Genomic DNA, 24,348 nt, shown 5'->3' on the forward strand with positions numbered 1-24,348 from the left:
CATTCTCTAGCTATAGGGCCTTACCATTAGTGTTGGAGCAAACAGTACATTGTTATTGTAAGGTTTCAGAATTGGAGGATTGAATGACAACTGCACCTTTATTGTAATATCTAGCATGCCTATTAAATCAGCAAAATATAAATTCTACATCTTTTTTTCCACTTATACTATAATTTTGCCATGGTTCCATGGTCTGCTTAACTCTGTTGTTAAAATCAACCAAAATGGTGGCTGCTTACATCATCACTAACTGGATATCCAGCCTCCTGTGGAGGAACAAATATACAGGAAGTTCTATCTTACACTCTACAAATGTCAGCAGTCCATGCACCTAAGATAACTACTTTACAACCGAACATTAGTAAAATCTTGCTTGGTTCCAGAGTACCTCTTTTCCATTCAGTTTTACGGATGTAGAACTGTGAGTGTGAATGCTAAATCTCCTTAGCATGTCCACCAATCAATTGGTAGGTGGGACAAACAAAGAGGGAGAGGGTGGCAGGTGTATTAAATGCTGGGGCTTGTAGAGCAACTTATAGTACTTCCTGGATGGTCAGTTAGTGATGATATAAGTAGACACCATTTCATTTGATTTTAGAAACAGAGTTAAAGTATTGGTTCACTTTTTGAAAAAAAACACAAAAAAACAAACACTCTATGCAGTCAATAAACTCAATAGAATCAGCCTAACCACAAAAATGATTTAAAAACTAGGAGGTGGTTTTCCTTAAGACAAACGGAGTTTAAAGTGCAGTTGAACTCTTCAATTGCAATTGCCCCAGAGCTTAGTAAATAAGGGAAAGTGCTGCTGACTTCCATCATCCAATTATGTGCAAGCAAAAAGTGAAGCTTTACCTCATTTGTCAAACTCTGAAGCAACTGTATTTGAAGAGTGCAGCTGTATTTCCAAAGATCACAGTCTATTCACCTTAAAGTGGAGCTCCACCCAAAAGGGGAAGTTCCACTTTAAAGCTTCGTCTCCCACTCACTGTCAAGGATTGGCATCTTTGGGGAGGGGGGGGGGGGGGCAGTGGTGTCTTTTGGTTTTGTGCTGCAAAAAAATTGGATCCCCCCCCCAGAGAGAGAGCCTGACACCAACCAACACCTTCCCCCCGTGGGGTGAGCCTGACATTGACCAACACTACCCCTGCCCCTCCCCCACTCGACAGAGCCTTCCACTAACATACAACTCCCCTTTCCTGGCGAGAGAGAGAAAGACACTCACCTTCACAGCACTGAACATCCCTGAGAAGAAGAGAGCTGGGCTCTACATACACCATCAAGCAGCCTGCAACCTCTCTCAGATCCCACCTGGTCCCCATGATGCATGTGTCCCTTCTTCAGGGAGGTGGTGCTGCCCCCCTGAAAAATGCCACCTTAGGCAAATGCCTTGTTTGCCTTGTGGTAAATACGCCCCTGGGGGGCGGAGTACCCGAATTTGACAGTTACTCGCTCCCAGTTCTGCTGCAATCACCTAGGTGATTGGAAGCAGAAGTTGTCCTCACCTTCTCCCTCCCCGTAGTCTTCTGGGATATGTGACAGGTCCAAGAAGACTATGGAACCATTCACAAAGTGTAGTGCTACTCTCATGTGGGCAGTGGGAACCCAGCTGTGAAGCCACAAGATGTAACAGCTGGGTGCCCACACTGAAGATGTCGATGAAGACACAGACGGAGATGTGAGGACACCACGGGATCAAGGGACAGGTGAGTGTCTTTTTCAAAAAGTCAGCAGCTACAGTTTTTGTAGCTGCTGATTTTTATTTTTAATTTTACTTTGACTTGAGCTCCGTTTTAAGTAAATCATCCCTTATCAGGGGTGGACTGACCATTTGGAAACTCGGGCACTGCCCAAGGGCCCGGGGTCAGTAGGGGGCTCCATGAGATGCCCCTGGTACCTTTTCCATAGGATTTTTTGAGTTTGGGCAAGGACACAGGGGCCCCATGATCCCCTATTACCCGGGGGCCCCATGAGTTGTCAGTCCGCCCCTGACCCTTATGCCTCTGTTCTGCTAACATACCTGTATACCACTTTTGCAAATGCTTTTCATGGCTGTGTTCTGTCTTCTTACTAGGTGCAGCTGTTAGGACGAGAGCCCCCGAGAGCTAAAATGTGGAGCACCATCATTTTCCAAAGGGTTGCACTGTGCCTGGGCCTGCTTAGATGAGCTCAGTGCTATGACAGGAAGGAGTACTGTTCCCTCTGGAAAAAGATGGTACATCCTCCTTTAGGTCTAGGGGGGTTCTTCTTAGTAGCTCCTAGATTATAGAATGAAGACAAGACAGAGCCAATAAAAGCACTTATAGTTTTCTGGCAGGATCCTGTCAGTCCTAAAATGGCCATAGGTATGTTAGCAGAAGATGGGCATAGTTTTAAAATATGCTTAGCTTAGGGTTATGCTATTGTGTTTAGGGATTACACAGAGTTTTTTTAAAAGGTGAAATAACACTTTGAATTATTCAGGTCATGACAGACTTTCGTTTATTTGGAAAAATGTATAGCAATTTACATTTTTCTTTAATTATTGTGTTAGGCTCATTTTAATGTTTATTTTTAAAATGAAGGTACAGTTGTTTATTAAGGGTTAGAGGTTAAATTGGAGGTTAGCATTAGGATTATGAGTTGAACTATGGTTAGACCCATAGTATACAAACAGGGCGGACTGACCATTTGGAAACTCGGGCACTGCCAGTGGTCAGTAGGGGGCACCATGAGATGCCCCTGGTACCTTTTTCATAGGCTTTTTTGAGTTTGGGCAAGGACACAGGGGCCCCATGATCCCCTAATGCCCAGGGGCCCCATGAGTTGTCAGTCCACCACTGTATACAAAAGTATACTAATGCTTGTTTAGTCTACAAGTTTAAGACGGAGAGAAACACTTATCTTATTCCTCTCAAAATTCCTCCCCGCTCTGGTATTTATGATTTGTCCTATGAAATCCTCTCTTTTCTCATGTCTTTTGACTTCTCTCTTGTCAATATCATCTTGTACAATGCAGGACCAGCAAAAAGTGAGTGGAAGGGGATTAATTAAGGGAGTACTATAGCATAAAATATAAAAAGTACTTGGATATGCATTATTTTCTTTGTAGCACACCCTCGAAAGAGCTGCTGGTGAACTTGCTTCCTTTCCCTTAGTTAAAACACACATAGGTAGGCACACTGCATTTTCTTCACTCTTCCACTAGTTCAAAGAAACAGTCTAGGGGTATCTTTTCAGAATTTTATTGGAATGATGAACTTGGATGGGGTGAAGGGACCATGGAATACACCAAAACTGATGAATTGGACACTTTGAAGGCTCTTCTCTAACTTGCTGAATTACACAAAAATATCTCACAGAATTTCTAATGCTGACAGGTGACTAGGACTTTTCCCAAATGACAAAACACTGCATACAGTCACTAACTTGTAGAACCAGGGTCATTTATTCACATGACTGCAGGATCATCGGTTGCCTCCTTCCGATATCCACCAGGCACTCTCCAGTAAGGGTGATAAAAACCTCACACCACCATATAAACAGCAGTCATATTTTTAACCCAACTTTTTCTTGGTACTCCCCAATGAGCTTCTCCAGACTCAAATGAATTGCAGTACTAGACTTTGTGAATAATGCCTTCACCCCTGCCCAGTCCTCAGACTATTTATGGGCTCTCCCACCACCTATTTGACACACCTCCCCAGAGATTGGCTGGAGTTCCATATATATCCAGGCTGCTTACCCCAGAAGAATACTCTGTGGTAGAAAAAGCCATAGAATGTGGCAAAGCCACAAGCTAGTCTCTTTAGATAGTAAATGTTGCATTTTCAAACACTTTTCATAGTGAGCTGTTTCTTTAAATCCTAACTATTTTTTCAAATTTTAAATGGATTGGAGAAGGGTTAAATAATCTATGAAATCTTTATTTTGTCTGTGACCCCCCGTTGGGAAGAGGAAGGGAGAATATCACCAGCACACCGAGGATCACCAATATGGGTCCAAAAGTTTTATTGAACGATCACATAGTTACAGCCAGGCAATGTTTCGGAATCTCGCAGAACCCCTTCATCAGACATGTGACAAGGCTGATTCTGTTCGGTTCCAGCCAATGGTCACTGCAGCACCCACTTATACACACAGCCATTTTTAATGCAGGAACATGTGCATTTGGATTGTACACTTGCACACTGTTGGGAAGATCCCCCCCCCCCACATACCTTCTGTACATTAAAGCCTGTACATTTGTGGGGAGTGGGGGAAATAAAGCATGTGTCAAAAGTTCTAACCCTTCTTCATACCACTAAAATTTACTTCAAATAAAAATTTTAGATAGAGTTGGTTTTGTGTCTGACATCCCCAACCAACAAACAATCGAGAACCAGTCTGACTGACATGGCTTTGTTTATTAACAAAGCCAATGACCATCATGTCAGCAATGACATGATGATCACATAGTTTTGTGTGTTTTTTTTCTAAGCAGTCCACATGGTAAAACTTGACTATAGTTTTCTGGCAAAGTCAATTTTGGACAAATTTTTATGCTCATCCCTACTGATCTATGGCCTATGGTCACGAAAAAGCTGAACTCAATAGTAATTTTTTTTATTTGCTACCTTGATGTAAAAAAAAAAAAAAAAAAAGATATCATCTTCAGTCCAGAGTTGGACAATGCAGTAATTATTTATTGTTACTAGATGTCCTTGGTCTTCTGGGTTTAAGGGCAGTGAGTCTTTTTGTCATAGACCCATCTCCTCGGGGCACATCATCATGGCTGCCTGGGTACACATATGACAGGTCATTATGTTACACTGAAATACCAAAGACAAGTATAAAAGTATTATAATCACTTGTAACCCGTGCTCAGATACTACCAATAAGTGGCAAAATGGTGTTAAACAATACAAAAAATATAAAAAAAAAATATACAAAAGTTGGTTTAGCTGCTGCTTCTACAAAAAGGTACTGACCTCTAGAAAAAATGTTAAAGCAGTGAAGCGCTGCCCTATATATGTGCAAAATACCTCAAAATATACATTTTAGGAATTCATGGAATGTGCTTCCTATACAATTACACCATTAACATAATATAAAAAAATGAATAAACACATAATTCATAAATTATAGTCTCCTAATGTGCAAACCTGCAGTGATTCTTCAAAGTGCAAACTTGCAATAATTCTTCATAAAGTGCCTTTGAAAATACCCAATGGGAGGGGCGAAACACGTCAGGTGGGAGCCGCTGGTGACGTCATTTCCGGCAGGTGGAATGCACACCGGTGCACAACTTCTGGTCCGGTGTTTGTATGTTTTATTTGCTATTACATGTGAGTGGAACACAATCTAATAATTTTAAATAAACAGTATTTCACTATATGGGCCCTCCTCTTTTTATACATTACTTTATGAGGAGCTCATTCTCATGAATGGGAAACTAACCACGGAGGACTAGCATGAGGACCAGACCAACATATCGACTACAAATCCCAGGTGAACCTACACATAGAAAAGCGTGTTAGACTCTTGATTTTATAAGAGTCCACGGGAGCTGGTGAGTAATTGGGACCACCTGAGGGGAGCACAAAGGATTTGTTGCACTTTATTAAGAATTAGCGCAAGTTTGCACTTTGAAGAATCACTGCACGTTTGCACATTAAGAGACTATAATTTATAAATAATTTTATTAATTTGTTTATATTATGTTATTGGTTTAATTGTAGAGGAAGCACATTCCATGAATTCCTAAAATGTATATTTTGAGGTATTTTGTATGTACTGTATATAGGGCAGCGCTTCACTGCTTGAACAAGTATAAAAGTCTGTACTGTACCTTGTTTTTTTAAAAATAAAAATGGGGGTGCTGAAAGGGGGCAGAGGAATTGGGGGTGGTTCAAAAGAGTATAATAGGTACGTCTATAATCTATTTCTTTAAAGCCCAACTAAGGGCAAATAAGCTATTCACTTAGCATAGTGAATTTTTTGCTTTGCAAGTGAATTTTCCCTAGACTAAGTAAATAAAGGAAGGTTCCACTGACCTTCATTCTCCTATCACGTTTAAGCAAATACATGTTTTTTATTTTACTTTGCATGCAATTGGGTATTCTTTGCCTTACATCTTTAATAAATCAGCCCCTATAGATTTCCTGCAATTCGAAATAGAAAAAGGTTTTTACCCACTAGAAATATAAAGAAATGTATTTTTTTGCTTTCTGATGCTCTTGTAAACTATTATGGCATAGTCATTTGGGCTTTAGGAACTGGGGCCCCTCTAATTTACAGTTTAACAAGGGCCCACTTATGTGTTAAAGCAGCTCTTTGGGGATCTACAGCCTGCAGTACTCAGAAAAAACCAAGTGCTATTAAAAACCCTTCTTTTGTAATAAGACAATTACTTATTGTGACTGACAATGTACAAAATACATTGAGCGCTCCTATATTTTTTTATGAATGTTTTGCGTGTTTCTCAGTCCCACAAGTGTCATTGTCAAATATAATCTGAGCAGTGAAAGAATCCAGTCTATCATTTCGAAGATAATAACCCAACAGGAGTCACCGCAATACTTTGTCATTGATAGTGTTCATTATTAATGCGCTTGCCTGTTTGGTGTTATATATTGCAGATTCTAAATGCATTCAAAATCTGCTGCATGTATGTGACATTAAAAATGTATGCTTTATGATACAGAGCTCCTAAGCAGGTTTTATTAAGCTTGAAGGAATTGTTGATTTTCTCTCTCACCTTTTTTTGTAAGGCACCCTGTGTTTACTTTGGACTTTTCTAAACAATCAATTAACAACGAGGTATTTGTGGAACCTTATAAACAAAAATATCCCACAACACTTTGAATAAACATTTTTAAAATGTACATGAAAAATAATTTTAAGAATAGGATAAGATAACATTTTAATGCCAATATATACATGCAACAAAATATATCAAGGTACTTCTTAAACCACTTGCCCTCCAGAGGATTTACCCCCCTTTCATGGCCAGGCCATTTTTTGTGTTATGGCGCTGCGTTACTTTAACTGACAATTACACGGTCATATAACGCTGCACCCAAATGAAATGTACAGCCTTTTTTTCTTTTGGTGGTCTTTGAGTGCCTGTGCATTTTTTATTTTTTGTGCTATAAACAAAAAAAGGCTGACAATTTTGAAAAAAAAAATATTAACTTTTTGCTATTAAACATATCCAGTAAAAAAGATTTTTTAATCAAATTTCATCATAAATTTAGGACAAAATGTATTCTGCTACATGTCTTTGCTAAAAAAAATCCCAATACAGTATGTGTAAATTAATTGGTTTCCGTGAAAGTTATAGCATTTATAAATGGAATTTTTTTTTACTAGTAATGGATGTGATCGGCAATTATAGAGGGACTGCCGTGGGCGTTCTGACACTAGAAGAAACTGACTTAGTGCTACTGACATACCCAGCGACACCAATGCAGTGATCAGTGCTAATAAAAAGCACTGACACTGTACTAATGGCACTGGGCAGGAAGGGGTTAACATGTGGAGCATTCAAAGGGTTTTACTATGGGGACTGTGTGTGTGTGTGTTTCACTGTAAGTACACTATGCAGAGCCATACAAAGCAGCGTGCAGGAGCTGACAGGGGAGAGATCTGTATTGTTGCAGTATTGAAACAGACCTAGTTTCTTCTTATGAGACACTGACTAACAATCTATGGATCTATCCAGTCCAATGATGGTACGGTGATGCTAAAGGTCTCAATAAAAATATATAGGCACTATTTATTCCTAGTACCAGACTCCCCACAATCCATCTCACCTAACTACCCAATCTGATCTAACCCTGTTTTTCCTCATTTTTTTCAACCTACCTGATGTCTGTTTTTGGGCACTGAAACAACTGAAATACGTGCATCAGCTATATGACCATGGCTGTTTCAAACCCTTTTCCCAGTTGCAAAGGGGATTTAATGTCCCAAATGCCTGGCATTTGAGATACCTCCAATTAAAACATGTTGGCTCAACTAGAACTTAGAGAGGTGCACTCCCTACTGTGTCCGCAGTCTCTGGTCATCCCTGTACTGTGTCCGCAGTCTCTGGTCATCTCCTGTACTGTGTCTGCAGTCTCTGGTCATCTCCTGTACTGTGTCCGCAGTCTCTGGTCATCCCTGTACTGTGTCCGCAGTCTCTGGTCATCCCTGTACTGTGTCCGCAGTCTCTGGTCATCCCTGTACTGTGTCCGCAGTCTCTGGTCATCCCTGTACTGTGTCCGCAGTCTCTGGTCATCCCTGTACTGTGGCCGCAGTCTCTGGTCATCCCTGTACTGTGTCCGCAGTCTCTGGTCATCCCTGTACTGTTAATTAGTTTGCACTACTGTACGAGTTGTTTTTTCTAAACCAAAAGCTCGATATTCAGGTTTCATTGCAGTGTTGGCACTTTGAAAGAAATAAGTTGGTTTTGGGTTGCAGTTTGGGCACTCGGGCTCAAAAAGGTTCGCCATCACTGCTATATACTGTATAAAAAATGATGTAATCTTGAGACTACAGACTCTCGATGAGCTAGGTACCACTCAAATGGGAACCCGTCAGGACCTGGAGTTTTATGTTTAGCAAAGGTTTTCAGTGCGCTGTCAATTTTGTCTATTGAGATTGGTGCATCTTGATACAGTCTCTGGGTATGTGACAGAGTACAAAAGGGTATAGAATCTATATATTCATAAAGTTCAGGTGGAGTATAATGGACTAGGGACATGTAGAGTTCCAAGTAAAATTGCAGGAAAGAATACATAATTTGGCCTTGAGAGGAGTGAGGGGGTCGCATAGCAGTCATAAATTCTAGGGATAGTAATGGACTTAGGTATGGGCTTGGCTAGAAAAGCAAGAAGGCAGCCATTTTTGTCTCCAAAATCAAATACCCTTTGAGTTTGAATATAGGTGCCGCTGTTGGGTTTTAGCCACTAGGGCCAGCTTGCATGCTCTCTGTGTATCCTTCTAAAATTAATAATGGAGAGGGGAAGGGTCCAATACATATAGTATTTCAGCCTCTTGCATCTTGCCAGATAAAGTGGATATCTGTTCCTCTTTAGCCTTCTTAAGGGCTGTGACACCAGTCATATAAGCATGTTACATCATAGCCTTAAAGGTGTTCCAGTTGATCAGGTTTAAAACACTCTGGGAGTTTCCTAGGCAATAGTTGGACATAGCATCTGCACAGGTAAGGTATAAAGAATCATAGGTTCTAAGGGCCAGTGTGGCTCATATGCCAGATCGAACTATCAGTAGATCTGGACACATGTAAAATAAAGTTCCAAAGGGGAATGATCAGAGATTGCCCTTGATAAATAGGTCACAGTAGTCACTTTATTTAATAAGTTCAGAGATGTAAAAAACATATTGAGTCTAGAAAGAGATTTGTGGGATTCTGAATCACAGGAATAGTCCCTACACTCAGGGTTTTTGCATTAGCACACCTCTACCAAATTGTAGGCGTTCGTCCATTCTTTTAAAAGGAGGGACTGATGTTTAGAACTGCACAATCTATCCACAGTGGGGCCCATAACGCATTGAAATCTCCCTCTATAATGACAGTGCCTTGAACTATAGGAAGAATGTGTGCCATACAGTTAGACAGCCTTTGAACATCAAATGGTGGAGGAATATAAATATTTACTATGGTATACAATACATCTACCGTATATATTTCAACATCAAGGCTGCATAACATCCTTGTGGACTGATCCTGAATTCCACGATTTGTACTGGAAGAGATATGAGAATCAGTATAGAGACCCCTCTGGAATATGTAGCATGGAAGGCATGAGAAATCAGGGGCCTTTTTAATGACACCCCCTAGAACTCATCACGAGTTTCCTGAAGTAGAAGGAAGTGAGATTCCATGCGTTTCAGGTGATCAATTATCAGAGACCTTTTAACTTTAGGAGTTAAGGCCCCTGACATTCCACGTAAGTAATTTAAGACTCATGATGGAGTGTAAAAGAGTGATAGCTAAAAAAAGATAATGTTTCAAATAAAGTGGGTTAGTGCCTGGTCAGAACATTGATATATCAAAGAAAGAAACAGGAACCTTAGTGATTCCCCAAAATAGTGGACCTGTAGACCCAAACCAGATATATACCGTAGGTGTATAAGAAAAAGGAAAAACAAGAACATTGAATTCCCCCCTCCCAGCTCATTGTCTAACTATGAGCTTTGACCCCGTAACAGTAACATCAACAGAGGACATGGCAAAGCAAATCCCTGGATTAAAGAGGAAGATACCCCATGTAAAACTCATAAAAGTCAAAAGAAAAGAAAACACAGTAACATTCACAAAAGATTTTAAAATAAGAATTTAGGTTTTGTATAAGCAGGAAGCCTGGAGGACAAAAAATGTCAGGGAAGTCATTAGCTTGTGAAGGAATCAAAGAACTAGAAAAATTTAGCAAAAAAGTAATCAATAGAAGATAGATGGTCATCCTAGACTATTGAGCCAGTCAGAGGCGACAGACAGACAATAAGAATTGAGCTTTACCATCATTGATGACTCACAACTTAGCCAGGTATAGCATGCTGCAGCTAAGTTCTTTATCCCAAAGGTAACATTTGACTGTTGTGAAGGTGGCTCTCTGTTTCTGAGTGGTCACAGGAAAATTGGGAAAAATGGATATCCAATTGCCATTAAGCTTAATTACAGGGAGATTGCGATCAGCCTTTAGAACATTTTCTTTATCTCTGAAGTGAAGCAATTTTGACAACAAGGGTCTTGGAGGTGCTCCTGGGGGCGATGGGCGCATGGGGACCCTGTGGGCCTGTTCAATTTCAAATAAGGACAAAGTCTCTGAGCCGACTAATGCTTTCAGCTAGTTTTCATGAAAGAGTTCTGGGACTTTGCTTTTAGCTTCCTCTGGGAACCCAATGAACCTCAGATTGTTTAGCTGGAGGAGATCCTCCAAGTCCCCCAGTTTTGCAGAGTGTTCCTTTAGTTCAGCCTGTTGGCATCTAAAATTAGAGGGTGGAATGCATTCTCAATGTCACTAATTTATTCTTCAGCTGTAGAGATCCTGGAGCGGATTTTTTGTATGTCATGCTTCACCATAGAAAGATCCAGCCAGACCGTTTCAATTTGCATTGTAAGAGCAGCCTGACAAGAAATGTATAGCCACCATAGTATGTTTCAGGGCGAGTTCTGACTCCCGATTCTTGTTCCCCCATATTAGATATAGTTAAAGCAGTCAGAGAGACACTCAGTCTGACTGTTCTCATCCCAGCCATCATCTTACTCCCAGGGCTCCACTCCCTCCCTAGCGCAAGAGTGAGCAGATTGAGATAGTGTTGGAGCTGTGGAAGAGTCAGCAAAATGCTCCTTAATATTGACAGGAGGTCTAGGCTTAGTAGATGAGTGCTTCAGCATAGGAGAAGGGATGTGGGATTCACACCATGGTAGCTTCTTCAGTTTATCCCTCGGGGAGAGAGGACATGAGGCAGGGGAGCCGCCGCCATCTTTAGAACTCCCTGGAGAGAGCTTTAGCGAGCAATGTCCTGAGGATTTAGGAGCTGCATGGCCAATTTTAACCATGGTTCAGGATACCAGACTGAAGCAGAAAGTATGTAAGAGCTGGAGGGAGAGAGAATTTTACAGAATGGCGGTCGAATCATTGAAAGGATCAAATGGCGGTAGAGGAGCTCTAATGCCATGGAGCTCACAACTCCTCTATCGGCCACGCCCCCCGATGTTCTTTTCTTCTTTAGAATTGTGGTGTTGATTTACTAAGGAAGTTGAATGTTCACTTCTATTTTTTCAATCTACATTGAAATCTAACCCTTTCTTCAAAATAACTGGTTGATCCTCCCATGAGGTCCTTATTAAGGCACTTCCTGTTACAGAGTGACAACGTTCTGCCCCTGTATTCCAATGGTGATCCTTGTTGTCACCATGTCACACAGGTTTCTGGGGGAGGTTACAAGTGCCCATTGTAAAGCTTAATTTCAGCTTTTGTGATACTTTAAATAGTTTGGAAGGATCCCACCCCGGGAAATACCATGCACCCATTGCTGAAGTGCATGCAGAAAGGAAATAATGCAAAATAGGGCTGCTGAAGATTAGCAACACTGATGTGTAACATCTCTTCAGCAAAGTAAATTTCATTCAGTTAGGATTTACATCCATTTTTGCAAAGTGAAGTTCACGGAGCTTATTAGGTACATCTGTGTTCACTTTCAATGCCCAGTCGTTAGGAATCAGTACAATTAACAGTTTTCAACCCCCTTTCTGTAAAATGAGGAGACTTTGATGAAATTTTGCCATATTGGTATCAACAAGGAAGGAAAATTAAAGTGATTTTGGATGGTTTTTGATTGTATACATAAAGAATAAAACACAGTGAAAAAGTGAAGACAAAAACATTAAAAGCAGCACTACACTAGCACACCAAAAAAAGAAAATCAATGATACAAAAAACCCTAAAATACATCCACCAAAATCACACCCTACAGAAAAAACATTTTTTACATAAGCTCAAAATGTAAAAATTCAGAGATAGTTTCTCAGAGGAATCAGTTTGGCTTTATCTTTCTGCTCGTTCTTACCAATCACATGTAAGAAAAAGGAATAAAAGCAGGATATTTTCATGTGCATGGTTCAGTGACTGCAGTGAACCACCTCTTCATTTTTAATGAACCATTTGCCGTCTGCTCACAGTTAGTTATTCTGGTCATACACGTTAGAATATTGTTAAAAAAATGGTTCAATATGCTCGATCGGTCGACTTTTGAAACGTTAGTGGGCTTATTGCTATTATCAAAATGCAAAGTTTAATGGAAAAAAAACAAAAAAACAAAACAAACCATGTCCAATTTTTTGAGCCTAAATGATTGATTTTCGAAACATTAGTACTGGAATAGATCGAAATTCGCATTCGCATGCGTGTGTTAAAATATAACCCTGGTAGTCGATTCAACAAGCAATAAAAAGAAAGATTGTGCAATCGAACAAAAAATTTACTGCTTATGTTGTTATAAATTGATAATTTTTTTATTATTGGGTGACATCTATCGATACAATGATGGCGTTATTGCATGCATGTTCGACAGAACTATAGAAATGTGATTTTTTTTTTAACCACTTCCCGTCCAGCCCATGTACATATACGGCCGGACGGGAGCAGTGCAGGGGCGGGTGGCCGTTTATAAACGGCCTCCCCGCCCCCTGCTTGTGCGCGCTCCCTGGGACCGCGCAGCACCTCGATCTGATGCCCGCTGTGTCTTCCGGACACAGCAGAACACCGATCATTGTACGGGACCCAATCATGTGATCAGTGATTGGCCAATCAGTGATCATATGAAAAGATTAGTAAGCAAGATGTCACTTCTGACATTGCTTAATATATGTGAAATCTGTGAATGATCACAGAGATCACATGGTACAAGGCTATTCACAACAGCCTTGGACCATGTGACAAGCTGTGACCAATCACAGCTCACACAGTGTTTCTCAATGGCTACAAGAATGCAGTCAGAGAGAAGGAGAAATTATTGCTTTTACAGCCTTATGGGTGTAAAAGCAATCAATGTAAAAAAAAAAAAATCTTCATAACCCCCCAAGTAGTACAGTGTCAGTATGGTGACACTGTACTGCTAGGGTGACAGTACGTAAAAAAAACAAATATAAAAAAATAAAATGTAAAAAAAAATGTTTAAAAATTACAATTTTTGGTTATAAACTAATTTGGGTTTTTTTTTTACTAAAAAGGTAACTGAATACATTTTAGCCAAGATTCATGAAGAAAGATTATTTATTTGCAAAATTTTATAAGAAAAACACTTTTTTCTAAAATTTTTGGATTTTCATATATATAGCAAAAAAAAATAAAAATCCCAGTGGTGAATACCACCAAAATAAAAGTTTTATCTGTTTCAAAAAATGCTAAAAATTTCATATGGGTACAGTATTGCATGACCGCGCAATTGTCATTCAAAGTGTGATAGCACTGAAAGTTGAAAATTGGTCTGGGGGGGAAAGTGTCCGGACTTGAAGTGGTTAACGATTTGCTAACAGTGTATGGCTGGCATAGATGTACCACTACAGGTTCAGGCTCAGCTGACCTAAAAATACATTGCTGGCTTTCTTCCAGCTGACCCATGATGTGATTGGAAAGTGCAATTTTGTCAGTGATTTAATGCTGAAATAAGCTGATTGTCCAATCACTGTTGTACACAGAACAGCGACCTGGCTGTGTCTTCACCTTGAAAAAAAAAAGGGTAAAGAATAGCCAGATCTCTTATTAAAAGCAGCACACATTACACTTGTTAGGTACACATTTAACCCCTGGATTGCCACTTGATGTTAACCCTTTCCCATCCAGTGCCATTAGTACAGCGACAGTATACTGTATGGTATTATCACTGTTCAATGTATTAGTGTCACTAGCAATATTACTGTCAGTCAGTGATCCTCCCAGCCAATATCTGTTAGTGCCAGATTGGCCACCACACTATCACAGTCTCACTATAAGTCACTGATCACTGCCATTACCAGTATAGTGTCTTTAACTGGTAAATTCCAGTATATATATCATAACTTGTAGATGCTATAACTTTCCACAAACCTATTAATATGCATTTTTCTTTTTACGAAAGACACGTAGCAAAATACATTTTAGCCTAATTTTATGAAGAAATTTTATGTTGTATATGAAAGTAGAAAATATAATTTTTTTTAAATTTTTTTTCGTTTATGTAATAGAAATTAAAAAATCCAGTGATGATCAAATACTACCAAAAGAAAGGTGCATGTGTGTGAAAAAAAACACTATAAATTTAATTCCCGTACAGTGTTACATGGCTGAGCAATTGCCAGCTAAAGTAGCACAGTGCACTGGATAGCAAAAAAATGCCCTGGTCATGAAACTGAGCTGCAGCATGGTGGCCAAGACCATACCATGGTTTAACAGGACAGGTTCTACTCAGAATAGGCCTCGCCATGGTCGACCAAAGAAGTTGAGTGCACGTGCTCATCATCATATCCAGAGGTTGTCTTTGGGAAATAGACGTATGAGTGCTTCCAACATTACTGCAAAGATTGAAGGGGTGGGGGGTCAGCCTGTCAGTGCTCAGACCATATGCCACACACTGCATAAAATTGGTCTGCATGGCTGTCGTCCCAGAATGAAGCCATCTTCTAAAGATGATGAACAAGAAAGCCCGCAAACAGTTTGCTGAAGGCAAGCAGACTAAGGACATGGATTACTGGAACCATGTCCTGTGGTCTGATGAGACCAAGATAAACTGATTTGGTTCAGATGGTGTCAAGTGTGTGTGGCGGCAACCAGGTGAGGAGTACAAAGGCAAGCGTGTCTTGCCTACAGTCAAGCATGGTGGTGGGAGTGTCATGGTCTGGGGCTGCATGAGTGCTGCTGGCACTGGGGAGCTACAGTTCATTTAGAGAACCATGAATGCCAACATGTACTGTGACATACTGAAGCAGAGCATGATCCCCTCCCTTCGGAGACTGGGCTGCAGGGCAGTATTCCAACAAGATAACGACCCCAAACACACCTCCAAGACAACCACTACCTTGCTAAAGAAGCTGAGGGTAAAGGTGATGGACTGGCCAAGCATGTCTCCAGACCTAAACTCTATTGAGCATCTGTGGGGCATTCTCAAAAATGGAGGGTGGAGGAGGAGTACAAGGTCTCTAACATCCACCAGCTCTGTGATGTCATCATGGAGGAGTGGAAGAGAACTCCAGTGGCAACTGGTGAAGCTCTGGTGAACTCCATGCCCAAGAGGGTTAAGACAGTGCTGGAAAATTATGGTGGCCACACAAAACATTGACACTTTGGGACCAATTTGGACATTTTCACTTAGGGGTATACTCATTTTTGTTTCCAGCAGTTTAGGCATTAATGGCTGTGTGTTGAGTTATTTTGAGGGGACAGAAACTTTACACTATTATACAAGCTGCACACTCACTGTCACATTGTAGCAAAGTGTCATTTCTTCAGTGTTGTCACATGAAAAGATAATAAAATATTTACAAAATGTGAGGGGTGTACATTGCACAAAATAGCTCTACCATATGTGCACATCTGGTTTATTAAAAAGCTGTGATTACTAGAATATTTATCACATAGATTTAAAGAAAATCTGGGGTGGGAAAATAATGTTTTTAAACATTCAGATATACAGTATTACATGCGTGCAAAATTAATTCAGTCATATGGAGATAGATAATACATTTTTTGAGTCTCACTTTTGCTAAATTTGGGCTACAATATTGACCTAAGACTATTTATACATGGTGTTAACACTTGTGTTCATGTACTGTACAAATAATTTAAGTAATTAAAAGCAGTTATAAAGAAGTAAAAGTAATTAAATCTATTAAAAAATATAGTCCTGAAGTTTTTTTTTTTTTTAAAAAAGCAGAATGTAATAAACTTATTTGAAATTAGAAACATTTTAAAGTAGATCTGAAAGTAGATCTAAACCCTAATTGGGTGACATTTTGTTTGAAAACACTGAATATAATAAACAATTGCCATGTCTTTATTTCCATGACATACATTCAATGTTTTCATCCCTTTTTGCATCTCAGTACTACAGGTCTTCTCTAGCTTTTGTTCAGCCACTTTGGTGGTTATTTACTAAAACCTCATGGTGTAAAATCTGGTACAACTCTGCAGAGAAACCAATCAGCTTCCAGGTTTTCTCCTCAAAACTTAAGTTGAAAACAAGCTGAAGTTAGAAGCTGATTGGCTACCATGTACAGGTGCACCAGATTCTGAGTGCACCCATTTTAGTAAATCTACCCCTTCCTGTCTACGTGGACTTGTTCCATCATTGGCTGCATATTGTTGCTCTGGAATGCCTCCTTGACGGTAACAATGATGGACCATTCCTGGTCAATTTGGGGTTTATTTACTAAAGTTTGAGCGTGCAAAAGTAAAGCCTAATTGAACAAGCTGAGGTTGGAAGCCGATTGGTTTCTATGCAGACATGAGCCTGATTTTGCGCTCTCCAGCCTTAGTAAATAAACCCCTTAGTGTCATCATAGTCAATTTCAGTGTTAACCAGAGATCTGTGTGACAATGTTATGAGTAATAAAATACTTCGAGGTCATTGATGTATGAATGCCCAGACCAAATATAGCATCATCAGTATGCACTGTAACTACTGTAGAAAACAACAATGGCCATTTTCAACTTTTTTTTTTCATGGACATGAAAGGCTATTATTTGGTTCAGTGTTTACATTTATTGTAGACTATAAAAATGGACAAATGCATTTTCAAAAATGTTTACATTTTCATTATTTTTATTATTTATTTATTTTTTAATTAACCACTTGCCCTCCAGAGGACTTACCCCCCTTCCTGACCAGGCCATTTTTTGCGTCATGGCGCTGAGTTACTTTAATTGACAATTGCAAGGTCATGCAAAGCTACACCCAAATTAAATTTATGTCCTTTTTTCTCACAAATAGAGCTTTTTGGTGGTATTTGATTGCCTGCACGTTTTTATTTTTATGTTTATATAAACAAAAAAAGACCAACAATTTAGAAAAAAAAAAAAAAAATTATTTTTGACTTTTTGCTATTAAACATATCCAGTAAAAAATGTAAAAATACAATTTCTTCATAAATTTAGGCCAAAATGTATTCTGCTACATATCTTTGCTAAAAAAAATCCCAGTATGTGTAAATTAATTGGTTTCCATGAAAGGTTTAGCATTTACAAATGGCGCTGTATATACTGGATTTTTTTTTCTTTTTACTAGTAATGGCTGCAATCAGCAACTTACAGTGGGACTGCAGAGGGCATTCTGAAACTGGGAGAAAATGACTTGGTGTCACTGACATCCCCAGGGACACCAATACAGTGATCAGTGCTAATAAAAAGCACTGACACTGTACTAATGGCTCTGGGCAAGAAGGGGCTAACATGTGGGGCGATCAAAGGGTTAACTGTGTGCTGGTTTACTATGTGTTTCACTGTCGGTAATGCTCGGAGATCGCCAGGTGCTGGCGGGGAATTACCGCCAAGGATCCAGTGATTGACAGCTGAGGGTGTGAATCGCAGTGCGGGGATTGCACGCGTGCACCCCCCTACCCGGAACTGCAAAAGTATGTATATATACACACACACACGATTTTGGGCAATAGTAGTTCTGCTATAGGGTGGTGTGGAAACAGCTAATGTATTGTCTTCCTCTCTACACTTACAGCTGCAGCCTGCAAGGTGATAACATAACCACTTGCCCTCAAGAACATTTTACCCCTTTCATGAACAGCGCATATTTTCCTATTTAGCAATGTGCTACTTTAACTGGCAATTGCGCAGTAATACAACACTGTACCCAAATCTCACACAATAGAGATTTCTTATGGTGGTATTTGATCACAACTAGGTTTTATATTTTTATTAAATAAAACAAAAAAGACCAAAACATTTGAAAAACAAACAATATTTTCTACTTCGTTATAAAACACAATAAAAAAAAAAAAAAAAAAAATCACATTTCTTCATAAATGTAGGCCAAAATGTATTCTGCTAATTGTCTTTAGTAAAAAAAAAAACCCTTCCCAATAAGTGTATATTAGTTTATGTGAAACTTATAGCGTCTACAAACTATGATATATATAATTGAAAACTCACCAATCCATTTCTTGAGACCCCAAAATGGCAGGACAATGCAAATATACCCCAAATTACCACTTTTTAAATAGTAGACAGTCTGAGGTAATTAGTAAGAGGCATGGTGAGTTTTTTTAAGTTGTAATTTTTTGGGAAAATGAAGAAATTAAATCATTTTGTTTTTTTTAAATCCTGTCACCAGTTCAGTACAGCTTCATCATATGCCTGGTGTAGCAGTAATCAAGGATACTGATTGGTGACCAGGGGCGGACTGACAACTTGAGGGGCTCCCGGGCAATAGGGGATCATGGGGCCCCTGTGTCCTTGCCCACACTCAAAACACACCCAAAAAAGCCTATGAAAAAGGCAACAGGGGCATCTCATGGGACCCCCTACTGACCCCGGCCCTTGGGCAGTTCTCGAATGGTCAGTCCGCCCCTGTTGGTGACAGTATCAAAAATAAAATATATTAATTTTTTTAATTCAATTTATTAAACTCTTTCAACTTTTTTTTTTTTTTACATCCTGCCATTAGAGTAGCTCAATGTCAATTATTATTATAATAGAGTATTTATATAGCGCCAAAGGGTTTGCTCAGCGCTGCATTAGAATGGGGGACAAGACATGAGACAATACAGTAGCAAAACAATACACAATACAGGAGGCTTAGAGGGCCCTGCCCTTTCGAGCTTGCATGATTTTGTTTTACACTGTTATTACTTATACAGTGATGATCATTGTATAAGCCAGTGTTTCTCAACCTTTTTTCAGTCAAGGTACCATTTAAAATTATGTACAGTCTCGAGGTACCCTTTAAAATTATGGACAGTCTTGAGACACCCCATTCTAAAATGTAAAAAACTATTCTAATAGATTTATATAATGCAGCAACATCCACACATGTAGGACACCCAATGTTAGAGGTAATTTATTCTTCCAAAGCAAATACGCTTTTGCACACTGGTACTGACTAGTATTCCAATGTTTCTCTTTTACCTCAGGCTTTCACCATCACTCAGCTAATGTGACCCCAGCACTGATGGAGAGGGGCAGGGGAGGGTCAAATAAGGATGCTGTGCAGGCAACCAACATCCTCCATATTACAGGTCCTTATATAGCGCCAATTTACGCAGCGCTTTACATATATATTGTACATTCACATCATTCCCTAACCCTCAAGGGGCGTACAATCTAAGATCCCTAACTCACATACATACACATACCAGGGCAAAATTTAGACAGGAGCCAATTCACCGCATGTCTTTGGAGTGTGGTAGGGAACCGGAGTACCCGGGAGGAAACCCACACAGGCACAGAGAGAACATGCAAACTCCAGGCAGGTGGTGCCATGGTTGGGATTTGAACCAACGACCCTGGTACTGCCAGGCTGAAGTGCTAACCATTTAGCCACTGTGCTGCCTATTTTGCCTATGATATCATTGGTTGTTAGGATACCAGCAGTTAGACAACGGTTCACACAGGGGCGGACTGACCATTTGGAAATTCGGGCACTGCCTGAGGGCCCGGGGTCAGTAGGGGGCCCCATGAGATGCCCCTGGTACCTTTTTCATAGGCTTTTTTGAGTTTGGGCAAGGACAAAAGAGCCCCATGATCCCCTATTGCCCGAGGGCCCCATGAGTTGTCAGTCCGCCCCTGGGTGCACGTAATGGTGCACAATAAAAACCTCTGGTTTTATATGACTAAAAGGCAGGCTTGTTCCACCCACTGGCTTGTATACAATTTTTAGACATTTTGTCAAAGCACCCCTGAAGAAACCTCAAGGCACTCCAGGGTGCTTGGGTAACCTGGTTGAAAAAGGCTGGTATAAGCAATAGTTTTGATGCATTGGGGTATTTTTACTAAAGGCAAATTAGCTGCTCACTTTGCAAGAAAATTTTCCCCAGAGTGAATGTGGCAAAATTTCACTTTGCAAATATTGCCCAATCGAGTGCAAAGAAAATAAAAAATATCAATCTCTAAATTCTTTTTTTTGTGATCTGACTTCATAGGAGAGGTTGGCTGCGTTCATTCTCCATGATCCCGTAGGAAAATAGTCACCTCCTGTGGCTCACTCCTGAGATAGACTATGAACATGGACTATGGGATTTGTAGTGTACATAGAGCAGTACATGACCACAACTAATGTACACTGTTCAAAACAAAGGGAAGTGAGGAGGGAAAGAAAAGGCTTGACAGCTTACAGAGGATGCTACAAAAGGGCATAAAAACACAATAAGAAACAATCTAATGAAAAATAGATTACAGGGCCATTAACCCCTTCACTCCTATGGGTAAAACAAATCTAAATGCCTAAGCACAATTTTGCAACTTTGACATGTGTTGGTAAAACCGTACATAGCATCACAACTACTTTGTACATCCAGGTGAATTATACCTTGTTTTTTTAATGGCAAATTGGGCTTTCATTTGGTGGTAAACGGTAATGTATATCTCCTGATTCTTTTATTTTAGAAAAGGAAAACTGGCCAAAAATAGTAAAAAAAAAAATTTTTTCTAATTTAGCTGTGTGTTTCTTGTTACTACCATAACCTACCACCAAAATACATTTTCAAGCTTTTCACAATCGCAGCAATACCATATATGTGTATGTCATTTGTTGTTTGTATCTGTAATACAGCCCAGAAACAATAGTGTGCATTTTTTTAACCTAGAACACACTGACATTGACACTGATACCAATAAAACAAAAAAATCCTGACCTTTGACCCTGACCCAAGCACTAACGCTGGCACTCAAACCTTGATCTAGGTATTTTTTTTTCTTTACTTTAATTTTTTAATTTTTTTTTACAAACAGTTGTGTTTTTTCCCTCTATGCAAGGAGAGAGAGAGAGAGATACAATGTATCTCTCTCCTCCATTCAAAAAGGAAAAACAAAACAAAGGGGAGGGCTTCACAGTGACTGATCATTGTGATAGCCAATCAGAGGCCATCACAGCGATCATGTGACCCGGAATTGGGGGTCCCGATCATTAGAACGGGACCCAGGGCTCTCAGTGACACCCCAGTCTTTGCGCTGGGAGCAGGCTGTGCGGCGCGCTCCCAGCACAAACACAGGTACGCGGCCCCATGGAAAAAAAAGCCCAGTTCTGTGAGGCCACATATTTGTGACATCTGCATTAAGGGGTTAAAATGTTGTCAGTTTTGTCAGGGTTTTTTTTGCAGTCTGTGCCCCCGTTTTGGTGATTTACCCTGTTTGTCTTGGTGAGTGAAATTAATGATAGTGAAAGAAAATCCCACATTTTTGGGGTTGAAACCACCATTTGCAGCCACTGTCTACCCACAGGCACTCCAGCATGTGCTGCATGTTAATGCTCAGAAAGGTTTTCCTGATGGTGACAACAGTGGAACATGCCTGTGCAATGTGTGATGGCACAGTTGCTTATCTCCATTAGAGTATTAGTTAGGGTGACAAAACTAGAGAACACTTGAGAAACAAGGATAGAGTGCTGTTATCCTATAACAGAGGGTGCCCACATATATGGCCTTTATGCCAGATTCATCATGTTTTATTTACATGAAAGGTGCAGACCTAAAACTATTTTAAAACAATTTTTTTCATTACTTTAAAGTGTTTGTAAACCTTTGAAATGAAACATGAACAATAACATCCCTCTATAACGTGTACTTGCCTCAATCCAAAACAGCTAGCTTGTTTTCAGATCTGATTTCAAGCTTTTCTCTCCTTCTGCTATCTAGTCAATTCTTCCAATCATTTATGTCGACACCAAGCAATTTCAGGAGATGGTCCTGCCCCCTCCCCGTCCATCCACCACACTGCAAGTGATTGACATCCTCAGCTATGCATGTTTCCCTATGAGACTGTGTAAAGGGGAGGGGGGTGGCCATTACCTCCACTTAGGTCTCATGTTACACTCAGCTCTCCAGTGTTTGACATCAGATTCCTACCCACTGCCTTATGAATCTGAGAAAAGGTGTGTAAAGTGTGTGCTTTAGAAGGTTGTAGAGGAGAGAGGGCTACAGATAAACAGATACAACATATGTAGGAGGATTTGCTTCATATATGTGTGTCACCTGAGATTAGTCACTTCACAGGGTGTGTGTGAGGGTTTACAACCACTTTAAAAATGATAAAGCATATATAAAAATGTAGCCGTTGAGGTTTACATGTAATTTAAGATCTGCTAACAGTTCATTTTAAACCCATTTTTATGATTATGATATTTTGCATTCACTACACTGTAAACTGGAGTATTGGGATCCTATAACCTCAGCCTACTGTGCAAAGACTATACAAAGCAATAATTTCACTAAAGGTAGTACAACATTATAGTATGATTAGAGTAAACAACTGAATACACCTCTGTATTTAAGAGCAAAAGCATGTTTTCTGACAAAGAAGGAATGCACTGAACACACATTAACTTTGTTAGGACTAAATTACTATTCTGGCAGCTTCAAAAGCAAAGTAACATAACTGGTGGCACTGTACAAGAGGATGGTATTACAGAAGCATTTCTATTTCTTAGGTTCTTAATTTAGAAAAAAAATAAAATAAAACATAGTGCTTAATGCAACTTGACCAAGGTGGTGTTTTAGTGCAGCTGCTGAGGTGGTATCAAAAACTTTGAAGACTAGCTCTGTTTACAAGAAAGTACTTTATCTATGTTTATATCCTATCACCTTCAAAATAGTCCTCTTGCACAGCAATACAGCATTGACGGCATTCCTGCCACTTCTGGAATGTGTCCTGGAAATCTCCTTTTCTTTTTTCTTCTTCTATTATTTTTTTCCCAATACAAAAAAGAGCATCTAATGCACACAAAAATAAAACTTCACCAATACATAAATTCTATTTGCATCATCTTATCCCCTGCCCCACCCTTACTCCCCCCCTCCAATTTCCCCAGTCCATATTGAAATCCTGGTTTCTATCCTCTCTTATGATTATCTATCTATATCTGTATCCCTTCCCTCCTATCACCTCTCTGTTGGGTACTCCATTAACCTCCCTGGCGGTATGATTATGTCAGGAATTTTGTACCAAAAGCGGTACCATTTTTTTGCATGGAAATTTGGTGTTATGTATTGTAGGCCTGCAATTCTTAGTAATTACTTAATAACTACTCATCAAAATAATATAATAATAAATTTAATTCAATAATATAATCAAACCAAAAACACTGAAATTTGAAATAGAGCGCCAAGTTCGCACATCACTGAGCAAAGTCGCAAAATCGTTTTCAGTGTCTGATGACGAATTTCCCCCATGAATCATTATCACTCAATTCTGCAAGTAGTTCTGATTTACTATCGCTGTTCTCTAGCTGGTCTAAAAACGGATTTTGACCTAAAGGGACGCTTTTTGGATGCCGTGGACTTTTCTAAGTTTCCAGGCAGAAAGAACAGTCAAAATGCAGGCAGGGCACAGGACAAAGCAGTAGGGACAAAATGTATGTGAAATGCTTTGATACAGGAATGTTTTGCTATGAAATAATCGTTTTAAAAAGAGAAGTCATTTTTTTGAAATTTTCAAATTTGCCGCCGGTTCCGACGTCACAGGGACCGGAACATGGAAGCCAGATTCCGGCATCGGCCGGAGGAGATGGCCGGGGACGCTGCAGGGGACGCATCGCGGGAGCGAAGGACAAGGTAAGCGCTGTAGGGAATCCCTGTGCAACGCCGCATGGTAAGCCCAAGTGTAGCTCGGGGTTACCGCTTTTGGTACTGAAACTTTACCCCGAGCTACACTCAGGAATACCGCCATGGAGGTTAAAGCT

The sequence above is a fragment of the Staurois parvus genome, unplaced genomic scaffold (genome assembly GCF_062004578.1).
Source record: "Staurois parvus isolate SC_StPar_1 unplaced genomic scaffold, SC_StPar_1.0 ptg000047l, whole genome shotgun sequence".
Lineage (NCBI taxonomy): Eukaryota > Metazoa > Chordata > Amphibia > Anura > Ranidae > Staurois > Staurois parvus.